Genomic DNA, 18,483 nt, shown 5'->3' on the forward strand with positions numbered 1-18,483 from the left:
AAACGAAGGGAGAAAGAGAGCGATTATCAGTCACTATCTCACTTAACTTGCAAAATTTGCATTTGAAGAAGGAAACAATGAGCCATGGAGAAAGCACCTCCAGTACCAGGCGCACACTCTAGCTTAATTGTCAGCATCACCATCATCATCATCACCATCAGCACCATCATCGTCATTGTCAGCAGCAACACGCGCACGGTGGCAATATTTCTCCGGGACCCGAGACGTCCTCCGGCCGTCGCTTTCTTATCGCTTGACAATCTCCCTTTGATATATTAAATTCAAATTTAATTAAATTTAATTAAACTTCGTGTGCCAACTACGCCACCGCGTCTTGGGAGTCGAAATGGGAAAGCCTCAGGAGATGCCTCCGTTCCCCTTTTCCGGGTACTTCGCGCTGTGGCTTGGTGTCGTACGATAATGAAGAAGGATTGGGTGGGTAGATGAATGGCCTTGGGTCTTGGCCATCCATTTTGCTGGCTGCTCGTCTCGTGCGTAGGCTTTCCCATGTGAAGCGTTCCATTCCGGCATGAACTTTCCAACTGCGGTTTAATGTATCATAATTTCAATATATGTACTGCATCGATTGACAATTACTACCGAGTTTGTTCTGCGTGCTCCAAGTTCGTTCTCAAGTGAAACGAATAAAAGCGTACGAGGAGACTGTACGAGATGGAAAAACGGAAATTGAACTGTGCCGAAAACTTATCACCAAAGGCTTATCTATTCGATCCCAATGATTTGGGAATGGAAGGCGAAGGTTAGTGTGCAGGAGCTAGTTTGGAAGTACGTTCGCTGTGAGGGAAAACGGAGAAAATTCTCATTAGCGGCATTCGGGAGCAACTGGCAGTAGTTTCTCTGAAGGATAGGCTAAAGATTACGATGGATTACACTAAAACTACCCACGTTGATTTGTTGATTTACACAGCTTCAATATATTTTTCTTAAAACTTAACAAGTAAAACTACATCATAATTAAAATTATTATAATTCTTTACCACCAAAATCATTTTTTTTAACCTTTTTTATAATCTACTTCAGCTGACCAAAAATGTAATAGAAACTTTACTATACTTCCAACAAATATGATGTTGGAAGACTTTTTTGTTAAAAGTAGACATGGAACAAACGATGGTGATCTTTTAGTTTTTTTCTAATACACATGTGAAGCAGTAATGGGTAAATCTTCAATTTTCGCGGAGTCAGAGTAATCCGACTCCGAGATATTCCGGTGTAACTTCGGAGTAACTCCGGAGTAATTAGTCCGGAGTAAACTTCGGAGTTACTCCGGAGTAATTCGGAGAAATGACTCCGGAGTTATTCCAGAGTTAAATCCGGATTAATCCGGAGCAATGACTTCGAAGTATACTCCGGTTTTTATACGTTGGAGTCGGAGTGGATTCAATGGATGCGTTGGTACGTGTATTAATGGCAGTTTCAATACGAGCATATAGCATTCGTATGTGTAGTCGGCAAACTGAATCATCCTCACATTGAACTGTCGCCGTACGGTTGGTGTGCGGAAGAATCGTCATTCATAATTTAATTGTGCGGATCTCGTTCACTCAGTATAAAGATTGGAACGTATCGAATGGTTCTGATTCAATACGTGCATGCCTAGTTCAAAGCATTTATTACTGTCAAAAAAACAGTAGACTAGAACAAGCGCCAATAAATTACCAGCTGGTACGACTAGTGTTTATCGAAATGGCGAGACGTCGGTTTAGATAGGATGTAGAAGGATCGGTGACTAATGGAGCTCGATTCATTAGTGCTTTCATCTATTAGTGCACATTGGAGCATCCGCTCGCTAATCAAGCATCGTCTATTTCTCATGCTCCGTTTCCCAAGAAGCGGAATCCTTCCTTTCGACGAAGACCGGCATGAATGCGTGTGTAGTATAGCCTTTTGCTGAACCAATATGGAAGGTCACTGTGTGCATGTAAGCTGAACATTATTTAACCCAACGATATCGACGTTTTGCATGTACAGAATTACACTTAATATCAAGCGATAGTCTAAATTGTGTTTAATTAACTAAATTATCTACACTAATAATCATGCACTAGTGTATTTCACGCAAACAAATAAGTTGCTCTTTTAGCACCGAATTTCTGGTATATTCTCAATCTACCCAACGAAAGCTTTGATCACAAAAAGTTGTGCTAATTTATGCGCTAATCAAATATTTATCGACCGTGTTGTATTTTTTTTTGTTTTTGCTGTATACTCTCCAGCCTTCTGGCCCACGATGACAATCGTAGGGCAGCACGAGAAATTAATTAAAAAAAGCGCCAGATGAAGTAGCGACCGGGTTATAAACGAGCTACCGGGAAGCGAGATACACGGGACATGAAAGTGGATTTTGCCGGCTGCTGGATACGAATGCGGTCAGGTCCAACGATCCAGACCGGTTACGGAATTGGTTCCAATTTACAAATTCCTCATCAAAAATGGTTTCCTTCCTCCTCCCCCTCCCCACACTCTGCCTTTTCCTTCGTATCCGATGTGATAAGATGCCGAAAATTGTGTCTTCTACTCAGTACAGTAGCAGTGGTTCGCACCTTATCCTACCAATCAAATAAGGATACACATTGTGTTTCTGTTCGCCAAGAGATGAGAGTGAAAAACGAAGCGCAAAACCAAAACTATCATACGTTTCCTTTCAACAAAAGCCTTATAAGGATGCAATTGTAGTAAGTAACCTACCTCCACTTTTGCAGGACGGATTTTTATGCTTTTGCAAGTGCGGAATTCATTACGACTAAATTATATTTAAATGTTCGAAGCTACCAAAAGCGGTTTACCATTCAAAAATTTTGGCACAATCGCAACGAAAGAAGCACACGCAACTACAGCAGCATGAACAAGCACGGGATACGTTGAATGTAAAGTAAAAGAAAAAAAAATATCCCATTAGCTAGCTTTATATGGTTTGTTGATTTTTTATCCCTTCCTTCCGTTCGTCGCTTGGCCCGTCACCCGTCTGCTTGATCTCGCTACTTTTTCGCCACAACGGAGTGCCAGAGTTTACTTCATTAGCTCCCTTCGTGTGAGTCGACGACCCAATCAAGCAAGTAAGTCCGGTGGCCGACGCCGATTATTGTCTCACGTTTGCATCGTCGTCCAGCCGTGCCGTTCTCGTGTTGGACCACTGAAGTGAGGTTTTTTTTTCGTTGGTGTTGTTATGTTGCTGTTCTCCTCGACTGCTCGACAACGTCCTACCCGCAAGGTGCTTCCTTACTTCAGCTTCACCTATTAAATTTCCAACAGACGCGTCTTGGTGCACGTTCCGTTTGGCGGCTCTGTGGCAGTTGTTACCGTACGTTCCACTCTCCTCAGGTGTCGCTCAAATTTAATTAGATCGAAAAGGAATCAAGATAAATTTGAAAGTCGCCAAATGGTATTGGAGCAGTTGCCCGGAACTGTTCAATCCACCGGGAGAAGTTCGTATGTTTGTTATTCAACAATTAATTCAAAGCTTCGATTATGAAGTATAATTGTAGATCGTATAAATATTTGGATTATGATTATTTCGTCTAAAATTATTCCTGTAAAAAAACAGGTGAAAATGATAGGCTTTTCTTGAGGTTTTGAACAAGAATGGTACAAAGCCGTTTTCGATACGCTAATCGAGACCGGCACGCCATTACGAATTTCAACGACGCAATCACTCACACACATACACACCTTAAGCTTCCTTCGGGATAATCCTACCTTGCCACCGTCTGGGTAAGGGACTCGTTTTAGCGGGTGACGACTACGTCAACGTTAGGCATTGGTACTGAGGAGGTGGTTCTGCTCATTAGGTGAGTGATTTTGATTTTCAGTTCCAGATTTCCGTACACGGTTGTACGATGCTTGTGTCTCGTTGTCTACCATGCACTCAACAACAGAGCTAGAGTAAACATGCTGCTCAGAAAAACGGGGAAACATGAGAGTACGATCGGTTCCTTCTGATGGACAGGTTGACAAGACTTGTGAAGGTGGGGAAGATGCGTCACGGATATATCTGAGCTTTGAGAAGTAGATAATTTTCCTTTACAAAATACATTACAATCCATTAAAAGCGAGTTTAGCATATTCATAGTTATAGTGGGAATCTTTCATAGTTTCTCGAGTTTTTACAAGTTGAACTCGATTCTGGACAAAACTTTCTGACAAGACGGATCTGAGAATCAATTTTAGTTTGACCAAAGTTGATGCAAAAACTGAGAACGATCGAACCTTCGTTTTCCTCTGCAGCTCGATAAAAATGCGATACAGATGGAGTGTCAACTTTAACAGTTTATCTTAAATAATAAAAAAAAATGTTGAGGATCAATATAGACGGGTATCTACTAGCACTACAATCAGCAGCATAATTTCGTTAGTTAAGCTAATCTCATCAAGGTGACAAAAGAAGTAAAACTGACAAAAAATAGTGAAGAAAAACGCATGTACGAGAAAAGCGAAGACGATAACAATTAAGCGATAAAAGAATTGTTTCTCCGCTGCGGTGTCCATAGCCGGACGCCCGAAGACGGTTGACGGAATTGAGAGCAAATGTGTGAACCAAGGAATTTGGAACTCATTAAAACAATTTCTTCTTGTGTTCGTGTTTTTTTTTATTTATCTTTTAAGGTTGATTTCGTAATTCGTATACTGGAGCATGTCACACATGAGCTTAATCAATTCTATAAATTAAACAAACACAAGAGTAATTACACATTATCAAGAAAAATAGTTTCTAGATACCAGAAAACGTTAATTCACTATCCTATCGTATGATAAGATAAGCCACCTTCCATTACTTTCCAACGATTCCTCGCTGTTATCCAATGGTTTACCTTCATTTGTGCACCGATGCCAAGATTAATGTTAAAACAGATAAGCGAAACTTTGAATGGAACTTCACGAGGAGCGAACAAACAAAAAAACTGAAGCGAATTTCGAACGAAATGAAATGAGAAACGTCGCAAGAAATGAATTACGTCCTAATTACGCGTAGCATAAGGGGCAACGACAAGATTAATGCTAATTTTCTCTTCCTTTCGCTGTTCGCGTTCGACATCCTTTTCGGCGCAGTGACCAACTATGGCTATCGTAATTAGATCAACTCCCTCCGACAAAAAAAACCGAGCTTAATCCATTCCAGTTTATCCGACTTATTATTCTCGTTCCTTTCGTATATTCTGTTCCCATCGATCGACTCCCAGAGGTGATCTGCGATCGGTTCGGATTGGTTAGTTTGTTCCACATTTCTTGACCTTGGTCGGTTTGCACCGTCTAATCTGGACGGTCCGATCGAACGGATAGCCGTGGCTTCGATGATCTTGTCGGACGATCGGCTCGCAACAAAGCGTACCGCAAAGAGGAGCCGTGACCCGTTTCGAGGTAGACAAATAGAAGGAGAAAAGCCGCTTATCTACCCTTAATTAGGTGCCGGTTTTGTGATTTCCAAACGGGCAGATTTGTGAACCCGAGTTTCGAGTTTGGCATGGTTTGATTTCTGTTTAGACTAATTATTGATGAGCAAATATTTTTTTCTTTCGCCAAGTGGAAATTGAAGTGAATTGTTTTGTAAATTTGAAAACTTTCATTATCTACTCGTACAGTTCAACATGTGATTGAAAGGTTTTACACAAACAAACCAGTAGGAGTTGTATTGTTTTCCATCTTGTTTTTTTTAAATCTAAATCTTTTCCAATAAAAAACACACACAAAACCAATCTCAACAAAAAAAATTGAAAACATTTCATTCTCTATTTCCAACCGTGGTAGATCCACGGGGGGTCGTATGCTGACCGGATGTAGACGGTACAGCGGAACAGGGGTGTGGTGCCCAAAATTTGTTTTCTCGGTTAATTTAATTAGATTTTTAATTGTCAATTAGTGTTGAAAATTTTTAAGCTAAATTAGCTCATTACGTGCGTAGAGCGCGGACCACAGCGCTTCGGATCGGTGGGGTCGGTTCACCGTAAACGGTTTTTATGGTTATGCTGCGTGCTTCTGTCCTTCCCGTCCGTTCCGTCCCCGCCCTGGTCTTATCTTCTCCCATCCCGTCTCTCTTTTGTACGTTTAGGGATTCTGTTTTGTATTGAGCGGATGACATCGTTTCGGTTTCAGATTTTTGGTGTAACAAGCGCGCCGCATGGTGAAACGTGAGAAAAGAGTATGAAACTTACTCTCGCAAGCTGGAGCAAGTTCGTGAAGCAATTACGCGCCTTGCGATGGAACACAGACACACACACACACACACACACAATCGTTTGCTTATTTGTTCTTTTGGTGGATGAGTGGAACAGAACGGGCGGGAATGAAGTAAAGTTTGTCTAATTAGTATCGTAAAAACAAAACACCATTCGTGTAACATTAGAAACACGAGTAACGTGAAGTAGTATGCTCGATGAGTTGGTAAGGTACACTGGGGTGACGAAAACAAACCAAAAAAAAAGAAGAAGAAGAGTGTTATTTGATACTAAAGATCTTATTAGTGGCTTCAAACGAAGGTGTTATAATTGGAAGTAATTCGAAGAAAGTAACTTTATATAAAAATCATTTTCCTTTTATGAAAGAAATATGATTGTTAACAAATAACCAAAAAAGCTACCAAATATCTAAATATTTAAACATTTTAATGTCATAAGTAGCAAGTGTCATATACGAGACTGGTAATCAAACTGATCAGCAGAGACACACACAGACAATAGTCGGAGACGCATCTCATTTCTGTTGAATTGAAGATTCCTTGGGCAAATGAATGAATCCTGCACAAACGAGAATCCTTGCTGCTGGAGATGCAACTGTCACGACCCAGGCCACATTTGACACCTAAGCCGGAAACCTCAACATCCGCACCGGAAATAGGATTTCATTTTCTCGATCATCCTTGCCACGATCCCCGTAGACCTTTGGTAGCATTCAGACGAACGACCTAACATTACCGGAGCATCCAGAAGGACAATCCAAAATCAACTCGAATATGGATTCTAAAAACGTCGCCTCGGATGCGCTTTCTTTTGAAGCATGCGATAGCACGATTGGCCCCAACAGTCAAGGGCACACATTCAATAAACCAGGCCCGTAGCGTAATGCTGGGCTCCCCTCCAGAATCCAATATCCTAATTCATCACTCTAGCGTCGCATTCTTTGCGATCCTTGTGCGACGGTAGAGACGGTGACAGGTTCAGGTCCGAACGACAGGTCAGGGCCAAAACGACGACCGACCAGTGTGCATCGAATGAATGTGGAAGTCAATATGAAGCCAAATTGAAAACGGAAACTAATGACTACCGACGGTTATGTCCGGTGCAAATCCTTGGTCGACACCGTTCCTTTGCCGACACTATATAGGAGACATGATGCTACCGTTTTGCTGACACGATGTCTCGGGATGTTTGACAGTGGCACATCAGCATCGTCCCGTCCGGTATGGGTGCAGTTTCTTGGTGCGTCTTTAATTTTTGGTTTCGGCGCAAGTTGGTAAAGGTAGTAAGGATATGCAATATGGGGCCCTTTTTGCAGGCAGGAATGAGTTGCCGTCATTCGCTGCACTCAATTATGAGATTGATTCAGTTTTGTGTGGGAAAGAAAAATGTTAAGCAGATAATCCTTTTGAAGAGTTTTTTTGTATGTCAAAAAATGCTCGCATGTTTTAAATTTTAAAATTCATATCCTGAAGTAAACTAAGTAAAGAATTTCAACTTAAACTTTTATCATTTACTTTTTTTGTGTAGGAAAAAAGTTTTTCATACGACACTCCAGTTTACAGCTAATAAAACATGAGCCTAATTTGTTCGCATTTAAACTCTCCATTATGTGTTTCGATTGATGAAGATAAAATACCCCAAAAACTACCCATCAGCAACCAAGAAGGGATGTAGACAGTCATGAGCCACAAAAACTATTGGATGCGGATGATTTCCACGACGTCAACTACCCTCGCACAAGTTTGATACCAAGACGAATCATCTGATTGTATGTGGACAAACGAAAGCTTCAAAACATTACTTTTTTCTATTTTGACGGAAAACCAAAATTTACATTTGAATAAATTAGCTATTTGTACTTTGATTGTGGTAACGATTGCCACTCTACCAAAAAAAGGAAACTTTTCGCTAGCGGAGGAAAAATAAGGACATATCACCCTTGAGAGGGAAAAAATGAAGGTTTTTCGTAAATGATGTGGTTTTTGTTCATGTTTTCTTTGCTGTTATCATTGTTTTTGTACAGTATCCTTCCTTCTACACGTGTCAGTCATTCTGCGAAGTGTTATTTGTCTTCATCAATCGGTGTGGAATCACATTCACATGATTTCAAGTAACTATCGAACGTAAATACAAATTTCTAAAGAAGCTTTTCACTTGTATAAAATCCATTGAATTTCATGTTTTAAAGTCAATTTTCACTCAAACGAAAACTGTGTCGATTTTCGATTTCAGATGGATTTCACTATAAACTTAACGAGGAAAGAAACTCGTCCAATGGAAGGGAGTATGAAGGTGGGGGTGTACAATCTGGGCCAACGGCGTTTGACCGTGTTTATTTGAAGGATAACCAATTTCCGAGCGTCAAATCGAGAACGCTACCCGACGTTCGGCATGACGTGGGCAACTGCCGTTTAATCGAATCGCGGAAAGTGTCGGTACGGAAGCGAACCAAAAAACCCGTAGCTACCAACAAGGGTCTAGGCTGACTATAAACTCCTGAATGAAAAAAGGAAAAACATTTCCACAGCGCAAAACAAAACAATAAACACGAATATAGTTTACAGGAAAACCACATGTTAAATTAAATATCACCACAGAAAGGAAACGACACAACAGAGACACTTTTTAATTAGTGTAAATTGTGTAACTCTTCTTGGAATCTTTTTTCAAAACCAATAATGAGCATGTCTTAATTGCCCTCAAATTTTTACTGTTGAACTCTTCTTGTTTTGCAGCACAACATTGTCATTATGAGTTTTTCAAGAGAAATCTGCAATTGCTTCACACATGTTTGACAATTTCATTTGAAGTTTACGAAATCGTGTTCGTTGTGGTTGCCATATTGAAAGTTTTTCCACAATATAATCAGGAAGCTTTTGGGGGTCACTCATATAGGTGTGGAAATAAAAGATGTTAAGAGAACTTACAAAAGTAAAGGGAATTTTGTAGAAACATTCACAAACAAGTGGTACAAACTAATCAAAGACAATACATTTAATTGACAACGAAGCAATAGTGAAACATTTGACGCATTAGGGAGATTCAATCGTTTTCAAACGTTTTCTGATTCTTGAAAATCTCTTTTGAAAAATCGCTTTCAAACGTCATCTCTTTAATCCTGTTTCCTGACTCACCGTTCACGACCTTTCCCAAGATTTCAGCACACAATAAAGCGACCACGTCGCACTTTTGATTTTCTTTCCAACCCGGTGCTGGAACCGGTTCCCGACTAACCTTCCTTTTTTAGTAGAAGTTTTCCATGTTTCGACGCCTTCGAACTTCGAAGAATTCATTCCAATTTCCGTTTCATGCTGTTTTCTTTCGCTTGCTTTCTTTGCTGATTGTTGTGTTGGTGTTTAGCTTCACACCGCTATAAAATGGTGGCCAGACGAATGTTTTTTTTCTCTCAACCCAGCGAGCAAAATCACCGGTGAATGGAGAGGTGCATAGGTGTGTTTTGCGAAACGAAGGTTAAGCCGTGGTGCTGACCAAACAGGTGTAGGAAAAAAATGAGGAAAAATAAGGAGAGAAAGAAATATAAATGGAGACAGGAAAAGTGAGAAAGAGAGTGAGAGAGCTTTCCAGCCATTCCCTCCAAAAGGTTCAATCAAGTAGCGTACGGAAGGCTTTAGAAAACGTCTGGCACTCGCCAAAGACGATACATTTTATTTTTTAAACGAATCACGGCCGCACGCGTTCTCCGGCATGGTTCGAGAACGATAAAGTTATGTAAAAGGGTAGTTTTTATTCTTGTACGAGTGTGTGAGTTGGTACGTACACTGCAGCGGAAGAGGAATGAAATTATGTTCGTATTACCGGAAATTATATCGCCGATGACGATAAGGTGGTGCGGGCGCGTACTTCAAAAAAACATTCGACTTGCCATACACCGGTACAGCAATAATGCCGGAAGGATTGGGTGATGGAGGACTGGGCCAAAAGAAGCTATGAATGAAAGGACTGGTACCGGTATTTGATTGCAGTATAAAGGTGGCAAGCTGCAACTTGCATCCCGTCGATAGAAACACTTCAGATTTGTTAAACGAACTTAATCTTCCGATTTAAACAAATATATTGTTTCAGTAAAGTTTTTTAAAAAATCTCTTGTAAAACTTGAAACTGAAAACAAATTTTTTAATGCAAATATTAATAACTAAAAATAATAAAATTAATAACTTATAACTGAAAATATAACGTAAGTAACAACAAAATAAGAATCGATTGGTTGATAGAGGCTAAGGACAAATAAACCAATGTACATATCGATGACCGGTTTTACCATTTTTGTGACGAACATTTTGCCAAATTTAATTTCAACATTCTCTCGCATTGAAACGCCCCGAAATGATTGATTACCTGTTAGCATATATTAAATTGAATTCATTCCATACGTTTCGTGCACGAGCAAAACCAAACAAAACGGAAAGGTCGAACGAAGGGTCGATAGGGAAAACAGAACCAAATCGCGTCACCCTCGATGGAGGCGCCAGGTAAGGCGTGAAAAAAAACAACCCACAAAACGACTTAGGGTGATTTTGTCCCAACGCAGAAATACCTGCCCAGACGGCTAGTTTTGAGTGTGTGAGTGTGGATTTTGTGTGAAACGCAAACACCCAACACTAGTCAATACATTAGACAGATTGAAAACATGACCCATTATGAGGGTGTGTTTTTTAATAGAAAAAATATGCGCGGGAGTGGTAAAAACTATTCCGAAAAAATATTTCTTCTTTACAAATAACTTTAAGTTAAGCTAAATTGTTAAAGCTAAAGTTAAAGTTTTCTGTTTATTATTTTTAAGTAAAAGAAAACTTTATTCAATTTTACATTCAAAAACGAACAAAGATGTAAATTTTCGTACTCGAAGCAACTGAGCTTTCCCACAACATGTGCAAATCTGGGAAAATGGACATATTTACCGTCAAAAGTACCATAAGCAACCCTTCGCAAACCGAACGCAACGATGCAGTAATAATTCACCTCTTTTCAATTGCATTCCTCGATACAGGGATTAAGGTGTATTTTTTGTTCCGCCTTGTCTATTTACCTTCCACAACAAACAGCGTACAGTGTACAAACAATCGGTGGAAAAAGTATCTTCCAGACGCAGAAATTGTCTTAATACTTCTTTACGGACCAAACCGCAACACTTTGCCGTGGTTTCGGTGATGGTTGATGTAAGATTTTTCCTCACCAGTTAGAGTTGCTAAGAAACTGGACCTTACGCTACTAGTGTCAGTGTGAGAACTGTGACAGGTGTCAGATAGGACAATAGTGATCGACAATAGAGTTCTTAAGCCGGGCAGGCCACCCTTCGGACACTTCGTTTGCGATATTTTAATGCAACATGTTTGTGGTGTTTGGAATCGCATTTTGCTTGTACCTGGTTTGCGGTGAACGAAACTGATTTGCATTTAAATTTACCGCAGATAGAAGAAATGAGAATATTTTATTCCATGAAGGACAAGAAAAGGTGTTTTGTTCTTATGCAACATTGTGCAAAAAAAAAATAGTAAAATTCCTAACAAAACGAAAAATAAAAGCTAATTATTAAATTAAGAAAGCAAAACTGTTTAAAGATAAAATATATTAAAAGTAATTGTATCTTACCTACAGACCTTTAAGGAACATGTTGATGAAGCGCAGGTGAATAGTGAATATTGGGAAAAATAGAACAAACCACCATCGTCCACTAATGATGACGATAATAATATAGCTGATAAGCATATCGCCCCCCAATTTGAATAATAATGCTTCCAACAGTGGTGAAATTGTTCTCCTTCCCTTTATCGGTCATGCAAGGCGAGAAATTGTTTCTGCTCACGTATAGCCGCTTAAGTGATTTATAATACTAGTTCTAGCCCGGTCGGTGTGCGAAAAGAAGAGAAAACCCCCGGCCACGATTTGTTGTTTAATTTCTCCGCAAGCAATCAAGCGAAAGGAAATAGAGTTATGTTTAACACACAAATACATTAAACACCAGACCACTGGTTCTGTTGGTTGGGTTTTTGAAACAAATCAACTCAAAACCATACCAGTTTAGCTGTTTATCACGAGCTGAGGAGAGCCCGGGCTACATTAGTAGAATTCACCCTACAAAAGATGAATGTCTGCCGAATGTGCCCTGAAAGCGATTGAAGACAGAACCTAAGCATAAAGGACCAAATTTGCCATGCAATAGATTTTCTTTCTTTCGCCTAATGTGGCTCCTTTTCGAGGAGGTGGGAATCCGACATCCACGGCCTGGAACTTGGTGGCACGTTTATTTCTTTGCACGTAATATAATAATCAAAAAGAGATTATCATACCATTAGACGATCGCGTTAATATTCCGATTAATTATAAATCCCATACCACCAAGTGGTTGAATGGTTGATGGTGGAAATATTTGGAACAAAAAGGAATGAGCTCACGATTGGGGAGGATTTGTTTCTTTGGGAAGAATATTAAAGTTATTACAATAAGATTTAGAGAATATATATTTTTTACTGAGAATATATATTTTTTTCTTCTAGAAAAAAATATTTAATTTTCTTGAATTAATTCGCAATATTTGTTAGCATGTTGAGAACTCGAATGAGACATTGCTAGAAATGTCCTTATAGGTTAATACACAATGAAAACGCATATGTTTTGATGCCGTACTGATTGCCCATTTAAACTGTGCATTCGGTTCACCAATATCCACACCCACACCCTTAAGACCTTTCCCATTCCTAGACTTCGAAAACTGACTGCCGGGTGGTAGGACTCGGTGGATGGCATGGGCAAGATAGGTAAGAATTTCATCTTCATTAATAAATCATCGGTTGGGTTTTGGAGAACGCAAACTACAAATTACGACTCATTAATTAGGCATGGACCGACCGAATTGTTGCGGCAGCGAAGGCTTTCTTGTTTCCTGCCAAACAAGAAACGGGAACGGATCGCGAGGAGTGGTTCATGTCTGGTCATCGCTTCCCAACACGAACCCCACGACATGGTTGACCACCTTCACGTCAATGTTTGCTGCTCTATTTTGCTTACCACCACGCCTCTGCTTAGAAACACGGGATTTCGTTGTTGTTAAAACGCGATTGTGCGAAGATGATGATGATGATGATGATGATGTCGTAATCGTACCGTTTTCTTGAAGGACGATGAGGTAGCATAAATCATTGCTCAAGCACGTACGCACGGCTCTCGTCGTACGCAGCTGCCGCAAATACGGGAAGATAACAACACCTTTGCGCCTAGGCGAAAGGTAAGACAATCGATGTCCTGTGGTACCCAATTACGAGTTGGTAGGATTCGGTGATGAATGGAGTTTAATTGATTTTCGGCATGCAATCAGTCATTTATGTGGACAGTGTTGATTACACAATGGAATGGATGAACAAAACAAAACAAAAAAAAAAAGCCTACCATACATTAAAGTGTTTTTAAAAAGGAATGAAAATACAATCTCTCAACACGGAAAACTACCATCGAGGCAAAAACTATTGTGAGCAATTGTACATCTGGTTTGAAATTTCCATCATTTTGCTTTGATCAAGCAAGACAAAACCTTGTACCGAAGGAATGGAAACATTCTTCCCGTACCTCAACAATCATTCGTCGATGGATTGTGCCTCGGGTTTCATGGGGCTTTTGCTATTTTCCTTATTTGCTATTTCTTCTCCCTTTTTCACCCCCTACCCGTATGATGCGGGTGATGCGAATGTAATGGTCCTCACCGCACTGGCAACATCAATCAATGGAATTTAATTATGAAAAATACTCTGCATCTAATTAAATTGGTTCATTTCCTTGGAGCCTGGGGTACGGTACGTATCATTGGATGCTTCCTGCCACCACCTGCCATCTCCTGCACCCTCGCCGCGATTCGGGGATGAATAATTGAAACAAGTGTAATCCAATAAATGTAATAATAATGGCAGGATTTATGACAAACAGCAGCTGAGAAGCGATGGTGAGGCAGATCGAATCGTACACAAGCGAACCGGTTGTTGGAGGGAAAAGTCGCAGGGAAAACTGGGATTCTTCCTTGCCTTTTTTTGATTGCACAGACGGTGTGGTGCGCCTGCTAGACCGTTGGTGATAGGCTGATTGGTGTGGCTTACAATGGAGGGTTAGTTAGTAATTAAATTTCTCCGATTCATTTAACTTACAGCCAAAACGCATGCGTCCGTATGCATACAATTTCGTTCGAAGTGAAGCACCGAAGTGAAGGAAGGCAATGGCAATCTTCTGATTATAATTGAGACTCGTTATCGAAAAGGGGAAAAACAATGCTAAACTCCCAAAGGGTAACACTCGAATGGAAGAAGCAATATTAATAAGCTATTTAACAAAGAAAAATAATTTATTTAGTTTTAGAATTTTAATTGAAATTTCCAATCCTATCGTTGGAAAGTAAAGCTTAAAAATTGTTCAACGGTAAAACCAATTTTACTCTATATTGATTGTTTCTACTCGTAGTTGGTAGCCAAATATTAGCTTCAAATAACACTATATGACTCCAAAAAAAACTCACAATCATTCACATACCGAAGTAACACCATCATCTTGCACACCAATCACGCTGTTGGAAACAATTTGAAAGCAATTTATCAAAACCGATAAGAGAAAATCACAATAACACAGAAAAAAAAGGAAATCCCTCTAACCCAGCAAACCCTCACCCTATTTTGAATAATTGCATCATTTTACGCTCGATATCAGAATGCCATTCCGATAACATGGCAAGGCATAGACCACCGCAAAAGCAACATAAATCAGCGGATTATTGTGTCAAAATATTTCCCCTATGCGAAGATTACTGCAGCCCAGCAGCTAAGGGGAAAAGTTGGTATTCTCCCTTTTCCTATCTTTCTCTCTCTCTCTCTCTCGCTCTCTCTGCCAAATAGGAAAACTATTCTCTGGCGGAAAAGGCAGCAAAAAAAAATATCGACTAAAGAATCTTTGAAACGAATGATTGGGAAAAAGGGGTTGTTTTTTTTGCTGCACAACACCCCTAGTTGATCTACCCTTGTGCAATGTGTTTCCGGCACCCACAGTACAAAACACATTCGTTTCGTTCATATCGTGGTGTGCAGCTTTGCAGCATCGCCTGTGATGTTGACCCCGAAAGGTTAACCGTGAGGCCGTAACCAAGTAAGGTAGCAACACCAAAACGGATCGTCTCTATCTTTAGTCATCTATTGTCCTGCTTCTTTCAACATCATTACCATTAGTTAGTGGCGGTGGCAAACAAACGGAAGGAAGGATTTGGCCAAAGGAAGCTGGAAGCTTTTAATGTTCTGCTCTTCGTTGTGTTGCTTTTTTTTTGTTTTGTTTTTTTTAGTTGTAGGCACACAATCCAATTAAAATTGTAATCATCTCAGCGCCTCTCTGTCACGGCAAGGAACCACCATTCCGATGTTTTTCTTTCCATTTTTGCGAATGAGATCCATCTTGGTTGTAATCTTTTTTTGGCCGTTGTTTTTCCCTTTTTCTCTCTACTTCATTTCTCTAAGGCACACGAACAAGAAATTCGGAAACCCACCCGTTAAAAACTTCACCCTATCGAGTTGTCCGGTTTATCGTTACGGGTTTCGTGGTGAGAAAAAAAAATATAAGAAACACATACACTCGGTCAAAAGGAAATATTTTACTGCCTTATGATACGCACCGCCAGCAACACGCGGTGAGGCACCGAATACACTGGAACATTATTCTAATCGCAGGAAAACTCTCGAGGAAAACTCGATCAGGAGTTTCGGAAAAAATCAACAATTAAAAACTCCTTCTAATTTTCCTTTTTTTCCTCCGCTTGCAAAAACCCCCTCGTTCCACAGATTGCTGTGCGAAGAAAGTATGGTCAAATTAGAAAATGAATTTTCCCTTACAATTTTCCACCAATCCACCGGTATGAAGCTTTTCCAAATCCTTTCGCTAGCTCAAAGCCAAACAATGGAGCGTCCTCGTCGACGAGGAGCCATCGTCCATCAGAAAGGACGCTAGGAGGTATAATCCTAATTAATTTATTCAAATTAAGAACGATACAAGCGCCAGATAACGGAGCGCAGCGCCGAACAGCACAAGCTCACGAAAAGCAACCGCACGCAAAGAAAAAAGAAAAGCATGGAAATGCCAACCCTTGCCTTTTTTTGTGTGTGTTGGGGACAGATCATCTTCTGGGTAGGTAAAAATGTTATAACGCTGTGGGAAACTCAAGAATATGCAGCAAGCGACTGTTTCACAAGTTAGTTTTGATCGACGTACTTGTGTCGGTCCCTGGTAAAGGTTTTTGCTTTTTTTAGTACAATTATGCTGGTCTTTCATTACAAATGTCTTAGAACGGTAAGAACCTTATCCTTTGCTTTTCCAAAAAAAAAACACAAGAATGGCAAACAAGAGCCCACACAAAGGCCAAAAGCAAAAAAAAAAATCAATTGGCACTCGGAGCTTTTTTTCTTCTTTTTTACTTCCCTCCTTCTCTAGCGAGCTCTGTGCCATATTTAATGGAAACCCACGAAGACAAAAAGGAAACTAGTACATACTTCGACCGAAGATGGTGCAAGAAAGAGAAATCATCAAAAGAAAAGGACTTACCTTGACTGTGGATGTGTACTATCCTTTTAAGTTAATTATATCCTTAATTACGCTGATAATATCGCATAATCTCTGGAAGAGACAAAGCAAAAACAGACAGAAATAGATGAGCGAAACGAACGAGGTAAACATGGGGATGTAAGATGAAAAATGTAACGGCCGTTCTTGGAGCCCGGAAGGAGACGAAGCAAAAAAAAAATCCCACGTGGAACGCAAAGCGAAACAAAAGGCTCACCCACCCGCACCAAGGCGCACCACTCAATTACTCGATGACGAGAGTGATGTCCTCGAGGGAGGAAGCTATTAAATGGTACCTTTTGCGGCAAAGGATGTAAGAGGCAACGGGTGGTTTTTTTTTACGGATGGCAGCAGCAGCAGCAAAAGGACATCGGGCCCTTACCTGGGCCTGCCATTCGAATCGACCCTGCAGGCGACATAACCATCACCACCGGGTTTCACCCGCATCAACCCTTAGCGTCATTTGATTATTTCCGGACTCGGAGTTTTTGGGGGGCCGTGCGGGAGGCGGGGTGGGTGAGTCCTGCCGACTAGGGGGGGGGGGGGGGGGGGGGGGTTGGTGGTGTGGTGAAGGTAGATTTAGGTTAATTAGACTTCATCATCAGCAAGTAAGGGGTTGCTTTGTGTGAGGATTACTGGGGTGTGCCCGAGATAATCTGTTTTTTGCATTTAAATTTACTAATATTATTAATAAAACATTCCAAAAAAATAATTGTTGTGTATTTTGGGGTTTAGAGTAAAATGAAAAAAAAAGACCTAGAAAACTAATGTTTAAAGCTAATATACGATAAATTTTCAATTAAACGGTTTTGTAACACTCGTCATATAATCGTTATAGTGCAGGCACAAATACAGCCCTTCGCTGTAAATCGACCAATCGACCAAATGCTGCACGTGAAAAGGCGGCACCAAAGGGGCATTACCGAGACACTGTTCAACCAGGGTTGCATTGGGTGATGAAGTGGATGATGCATATCATGACGGGCGTGCACCAAAAGCGAGGAAAGCGCAACAAACAACGGGCGGGCCCGCACAGCGTTGCGGCTTCGATTCAATCAATTAATTAATTAAAGCCTTAAGCCCTTTCCGTTGAGTCCGGGCGAGGGGGGAGGAACACGCGAGGACGCTCATGTAATTGCTCTCTGTGCGCCCTATTCTCCTCGGTGCTCGGAAGCTTTTGCTGCGAATGTGTACGTGTGCGTTTACGTGTTGCCGAGGTAAAGGTTTTCGCTCAATCCAAAACACAATTCATCGCATCGTTCACCCCCTGCGGTTTCCCGGGGAGGGAGGTGGAGGGATGAAGGGACGGTGGGTGGAAAATGGCGAGAGTTGCAAAGAGAGAAAGGGGCGATCATGCATGGAAACGCGACACCGAATGCTTCCCTTTGCCAAACCCGACCCGGTTTTGCGTTCTTATCGATGTCTCGCACAGAACAAGAAGTCTAATAAATGAAGCCAATTAGTGAGCCACCGTCAACGCCACCGGAAAGAGGATATGCGAGCGGTGGTGGAGAATTGGCGTACGGGCGACGAAAGGGACGACACACATGCACAGGCGGGAGAAAACCCGTTCCTTTTAGACCGTGGCCTCGACGGGTGTATATATGGTCGATGGGCGGGAAAAACTGGAATGCATGAGGATTTTTTCTCATGCTTTCTGGGAGAACAGTCGGGAACAACGGACGGACTGGTGTGTACA

The 18,483-nt window shown here is 40.8% G+C and overlaps 2 protein-coding genes across 4 annotated transcripts in view; one reads left to right on the plus strand and one right to left on the minus strand.

Annotated features, from left to right (window-relative positions):
• Window positions 1-18,483, plus strand: part of LOC125763366 (uncharacterized) — a 391,039-nt gene that overhangs the window by 98,269 nt on the left and 274,287 nt on the right. The window lies entirely within an intron of this gene.
• LOC125763564 (LIM domain transcription factor LMO4) overlaps window positions 1-18,483 on the minus strand; it is a 168,339-nt gene that overhangs the window by 51,345 nt on the left and 98,511 nt on the right. For all 3 annotated transcript variants that reach the window (XM_049426872.1, XM_049426869.1, XM_049426870.1), the window contains one exon: window positions 16,767-16,838. The gene's annotated coding sequence lies outside the window, so the exon portion shown is untranslated. The remainder of the gene's footprint in view (window positions 1-16,766; window positions 16,839-18,483) is intronic.

Source organism: Anopheles funestus, chromosome 2RL, assembly GCF_943734845.2.
Source record: "Anopheles funestus chromosome 2RL, idAnoFuneDA-416_04, whole genome shotgun sequence".
In the NCBI taxonomy this organism is placed as follows: Eukaryota; Metazoa; Arthropoda; class Insecta; order Diptera; family Culicidae; genus Anopheles; species Anopheles funestus.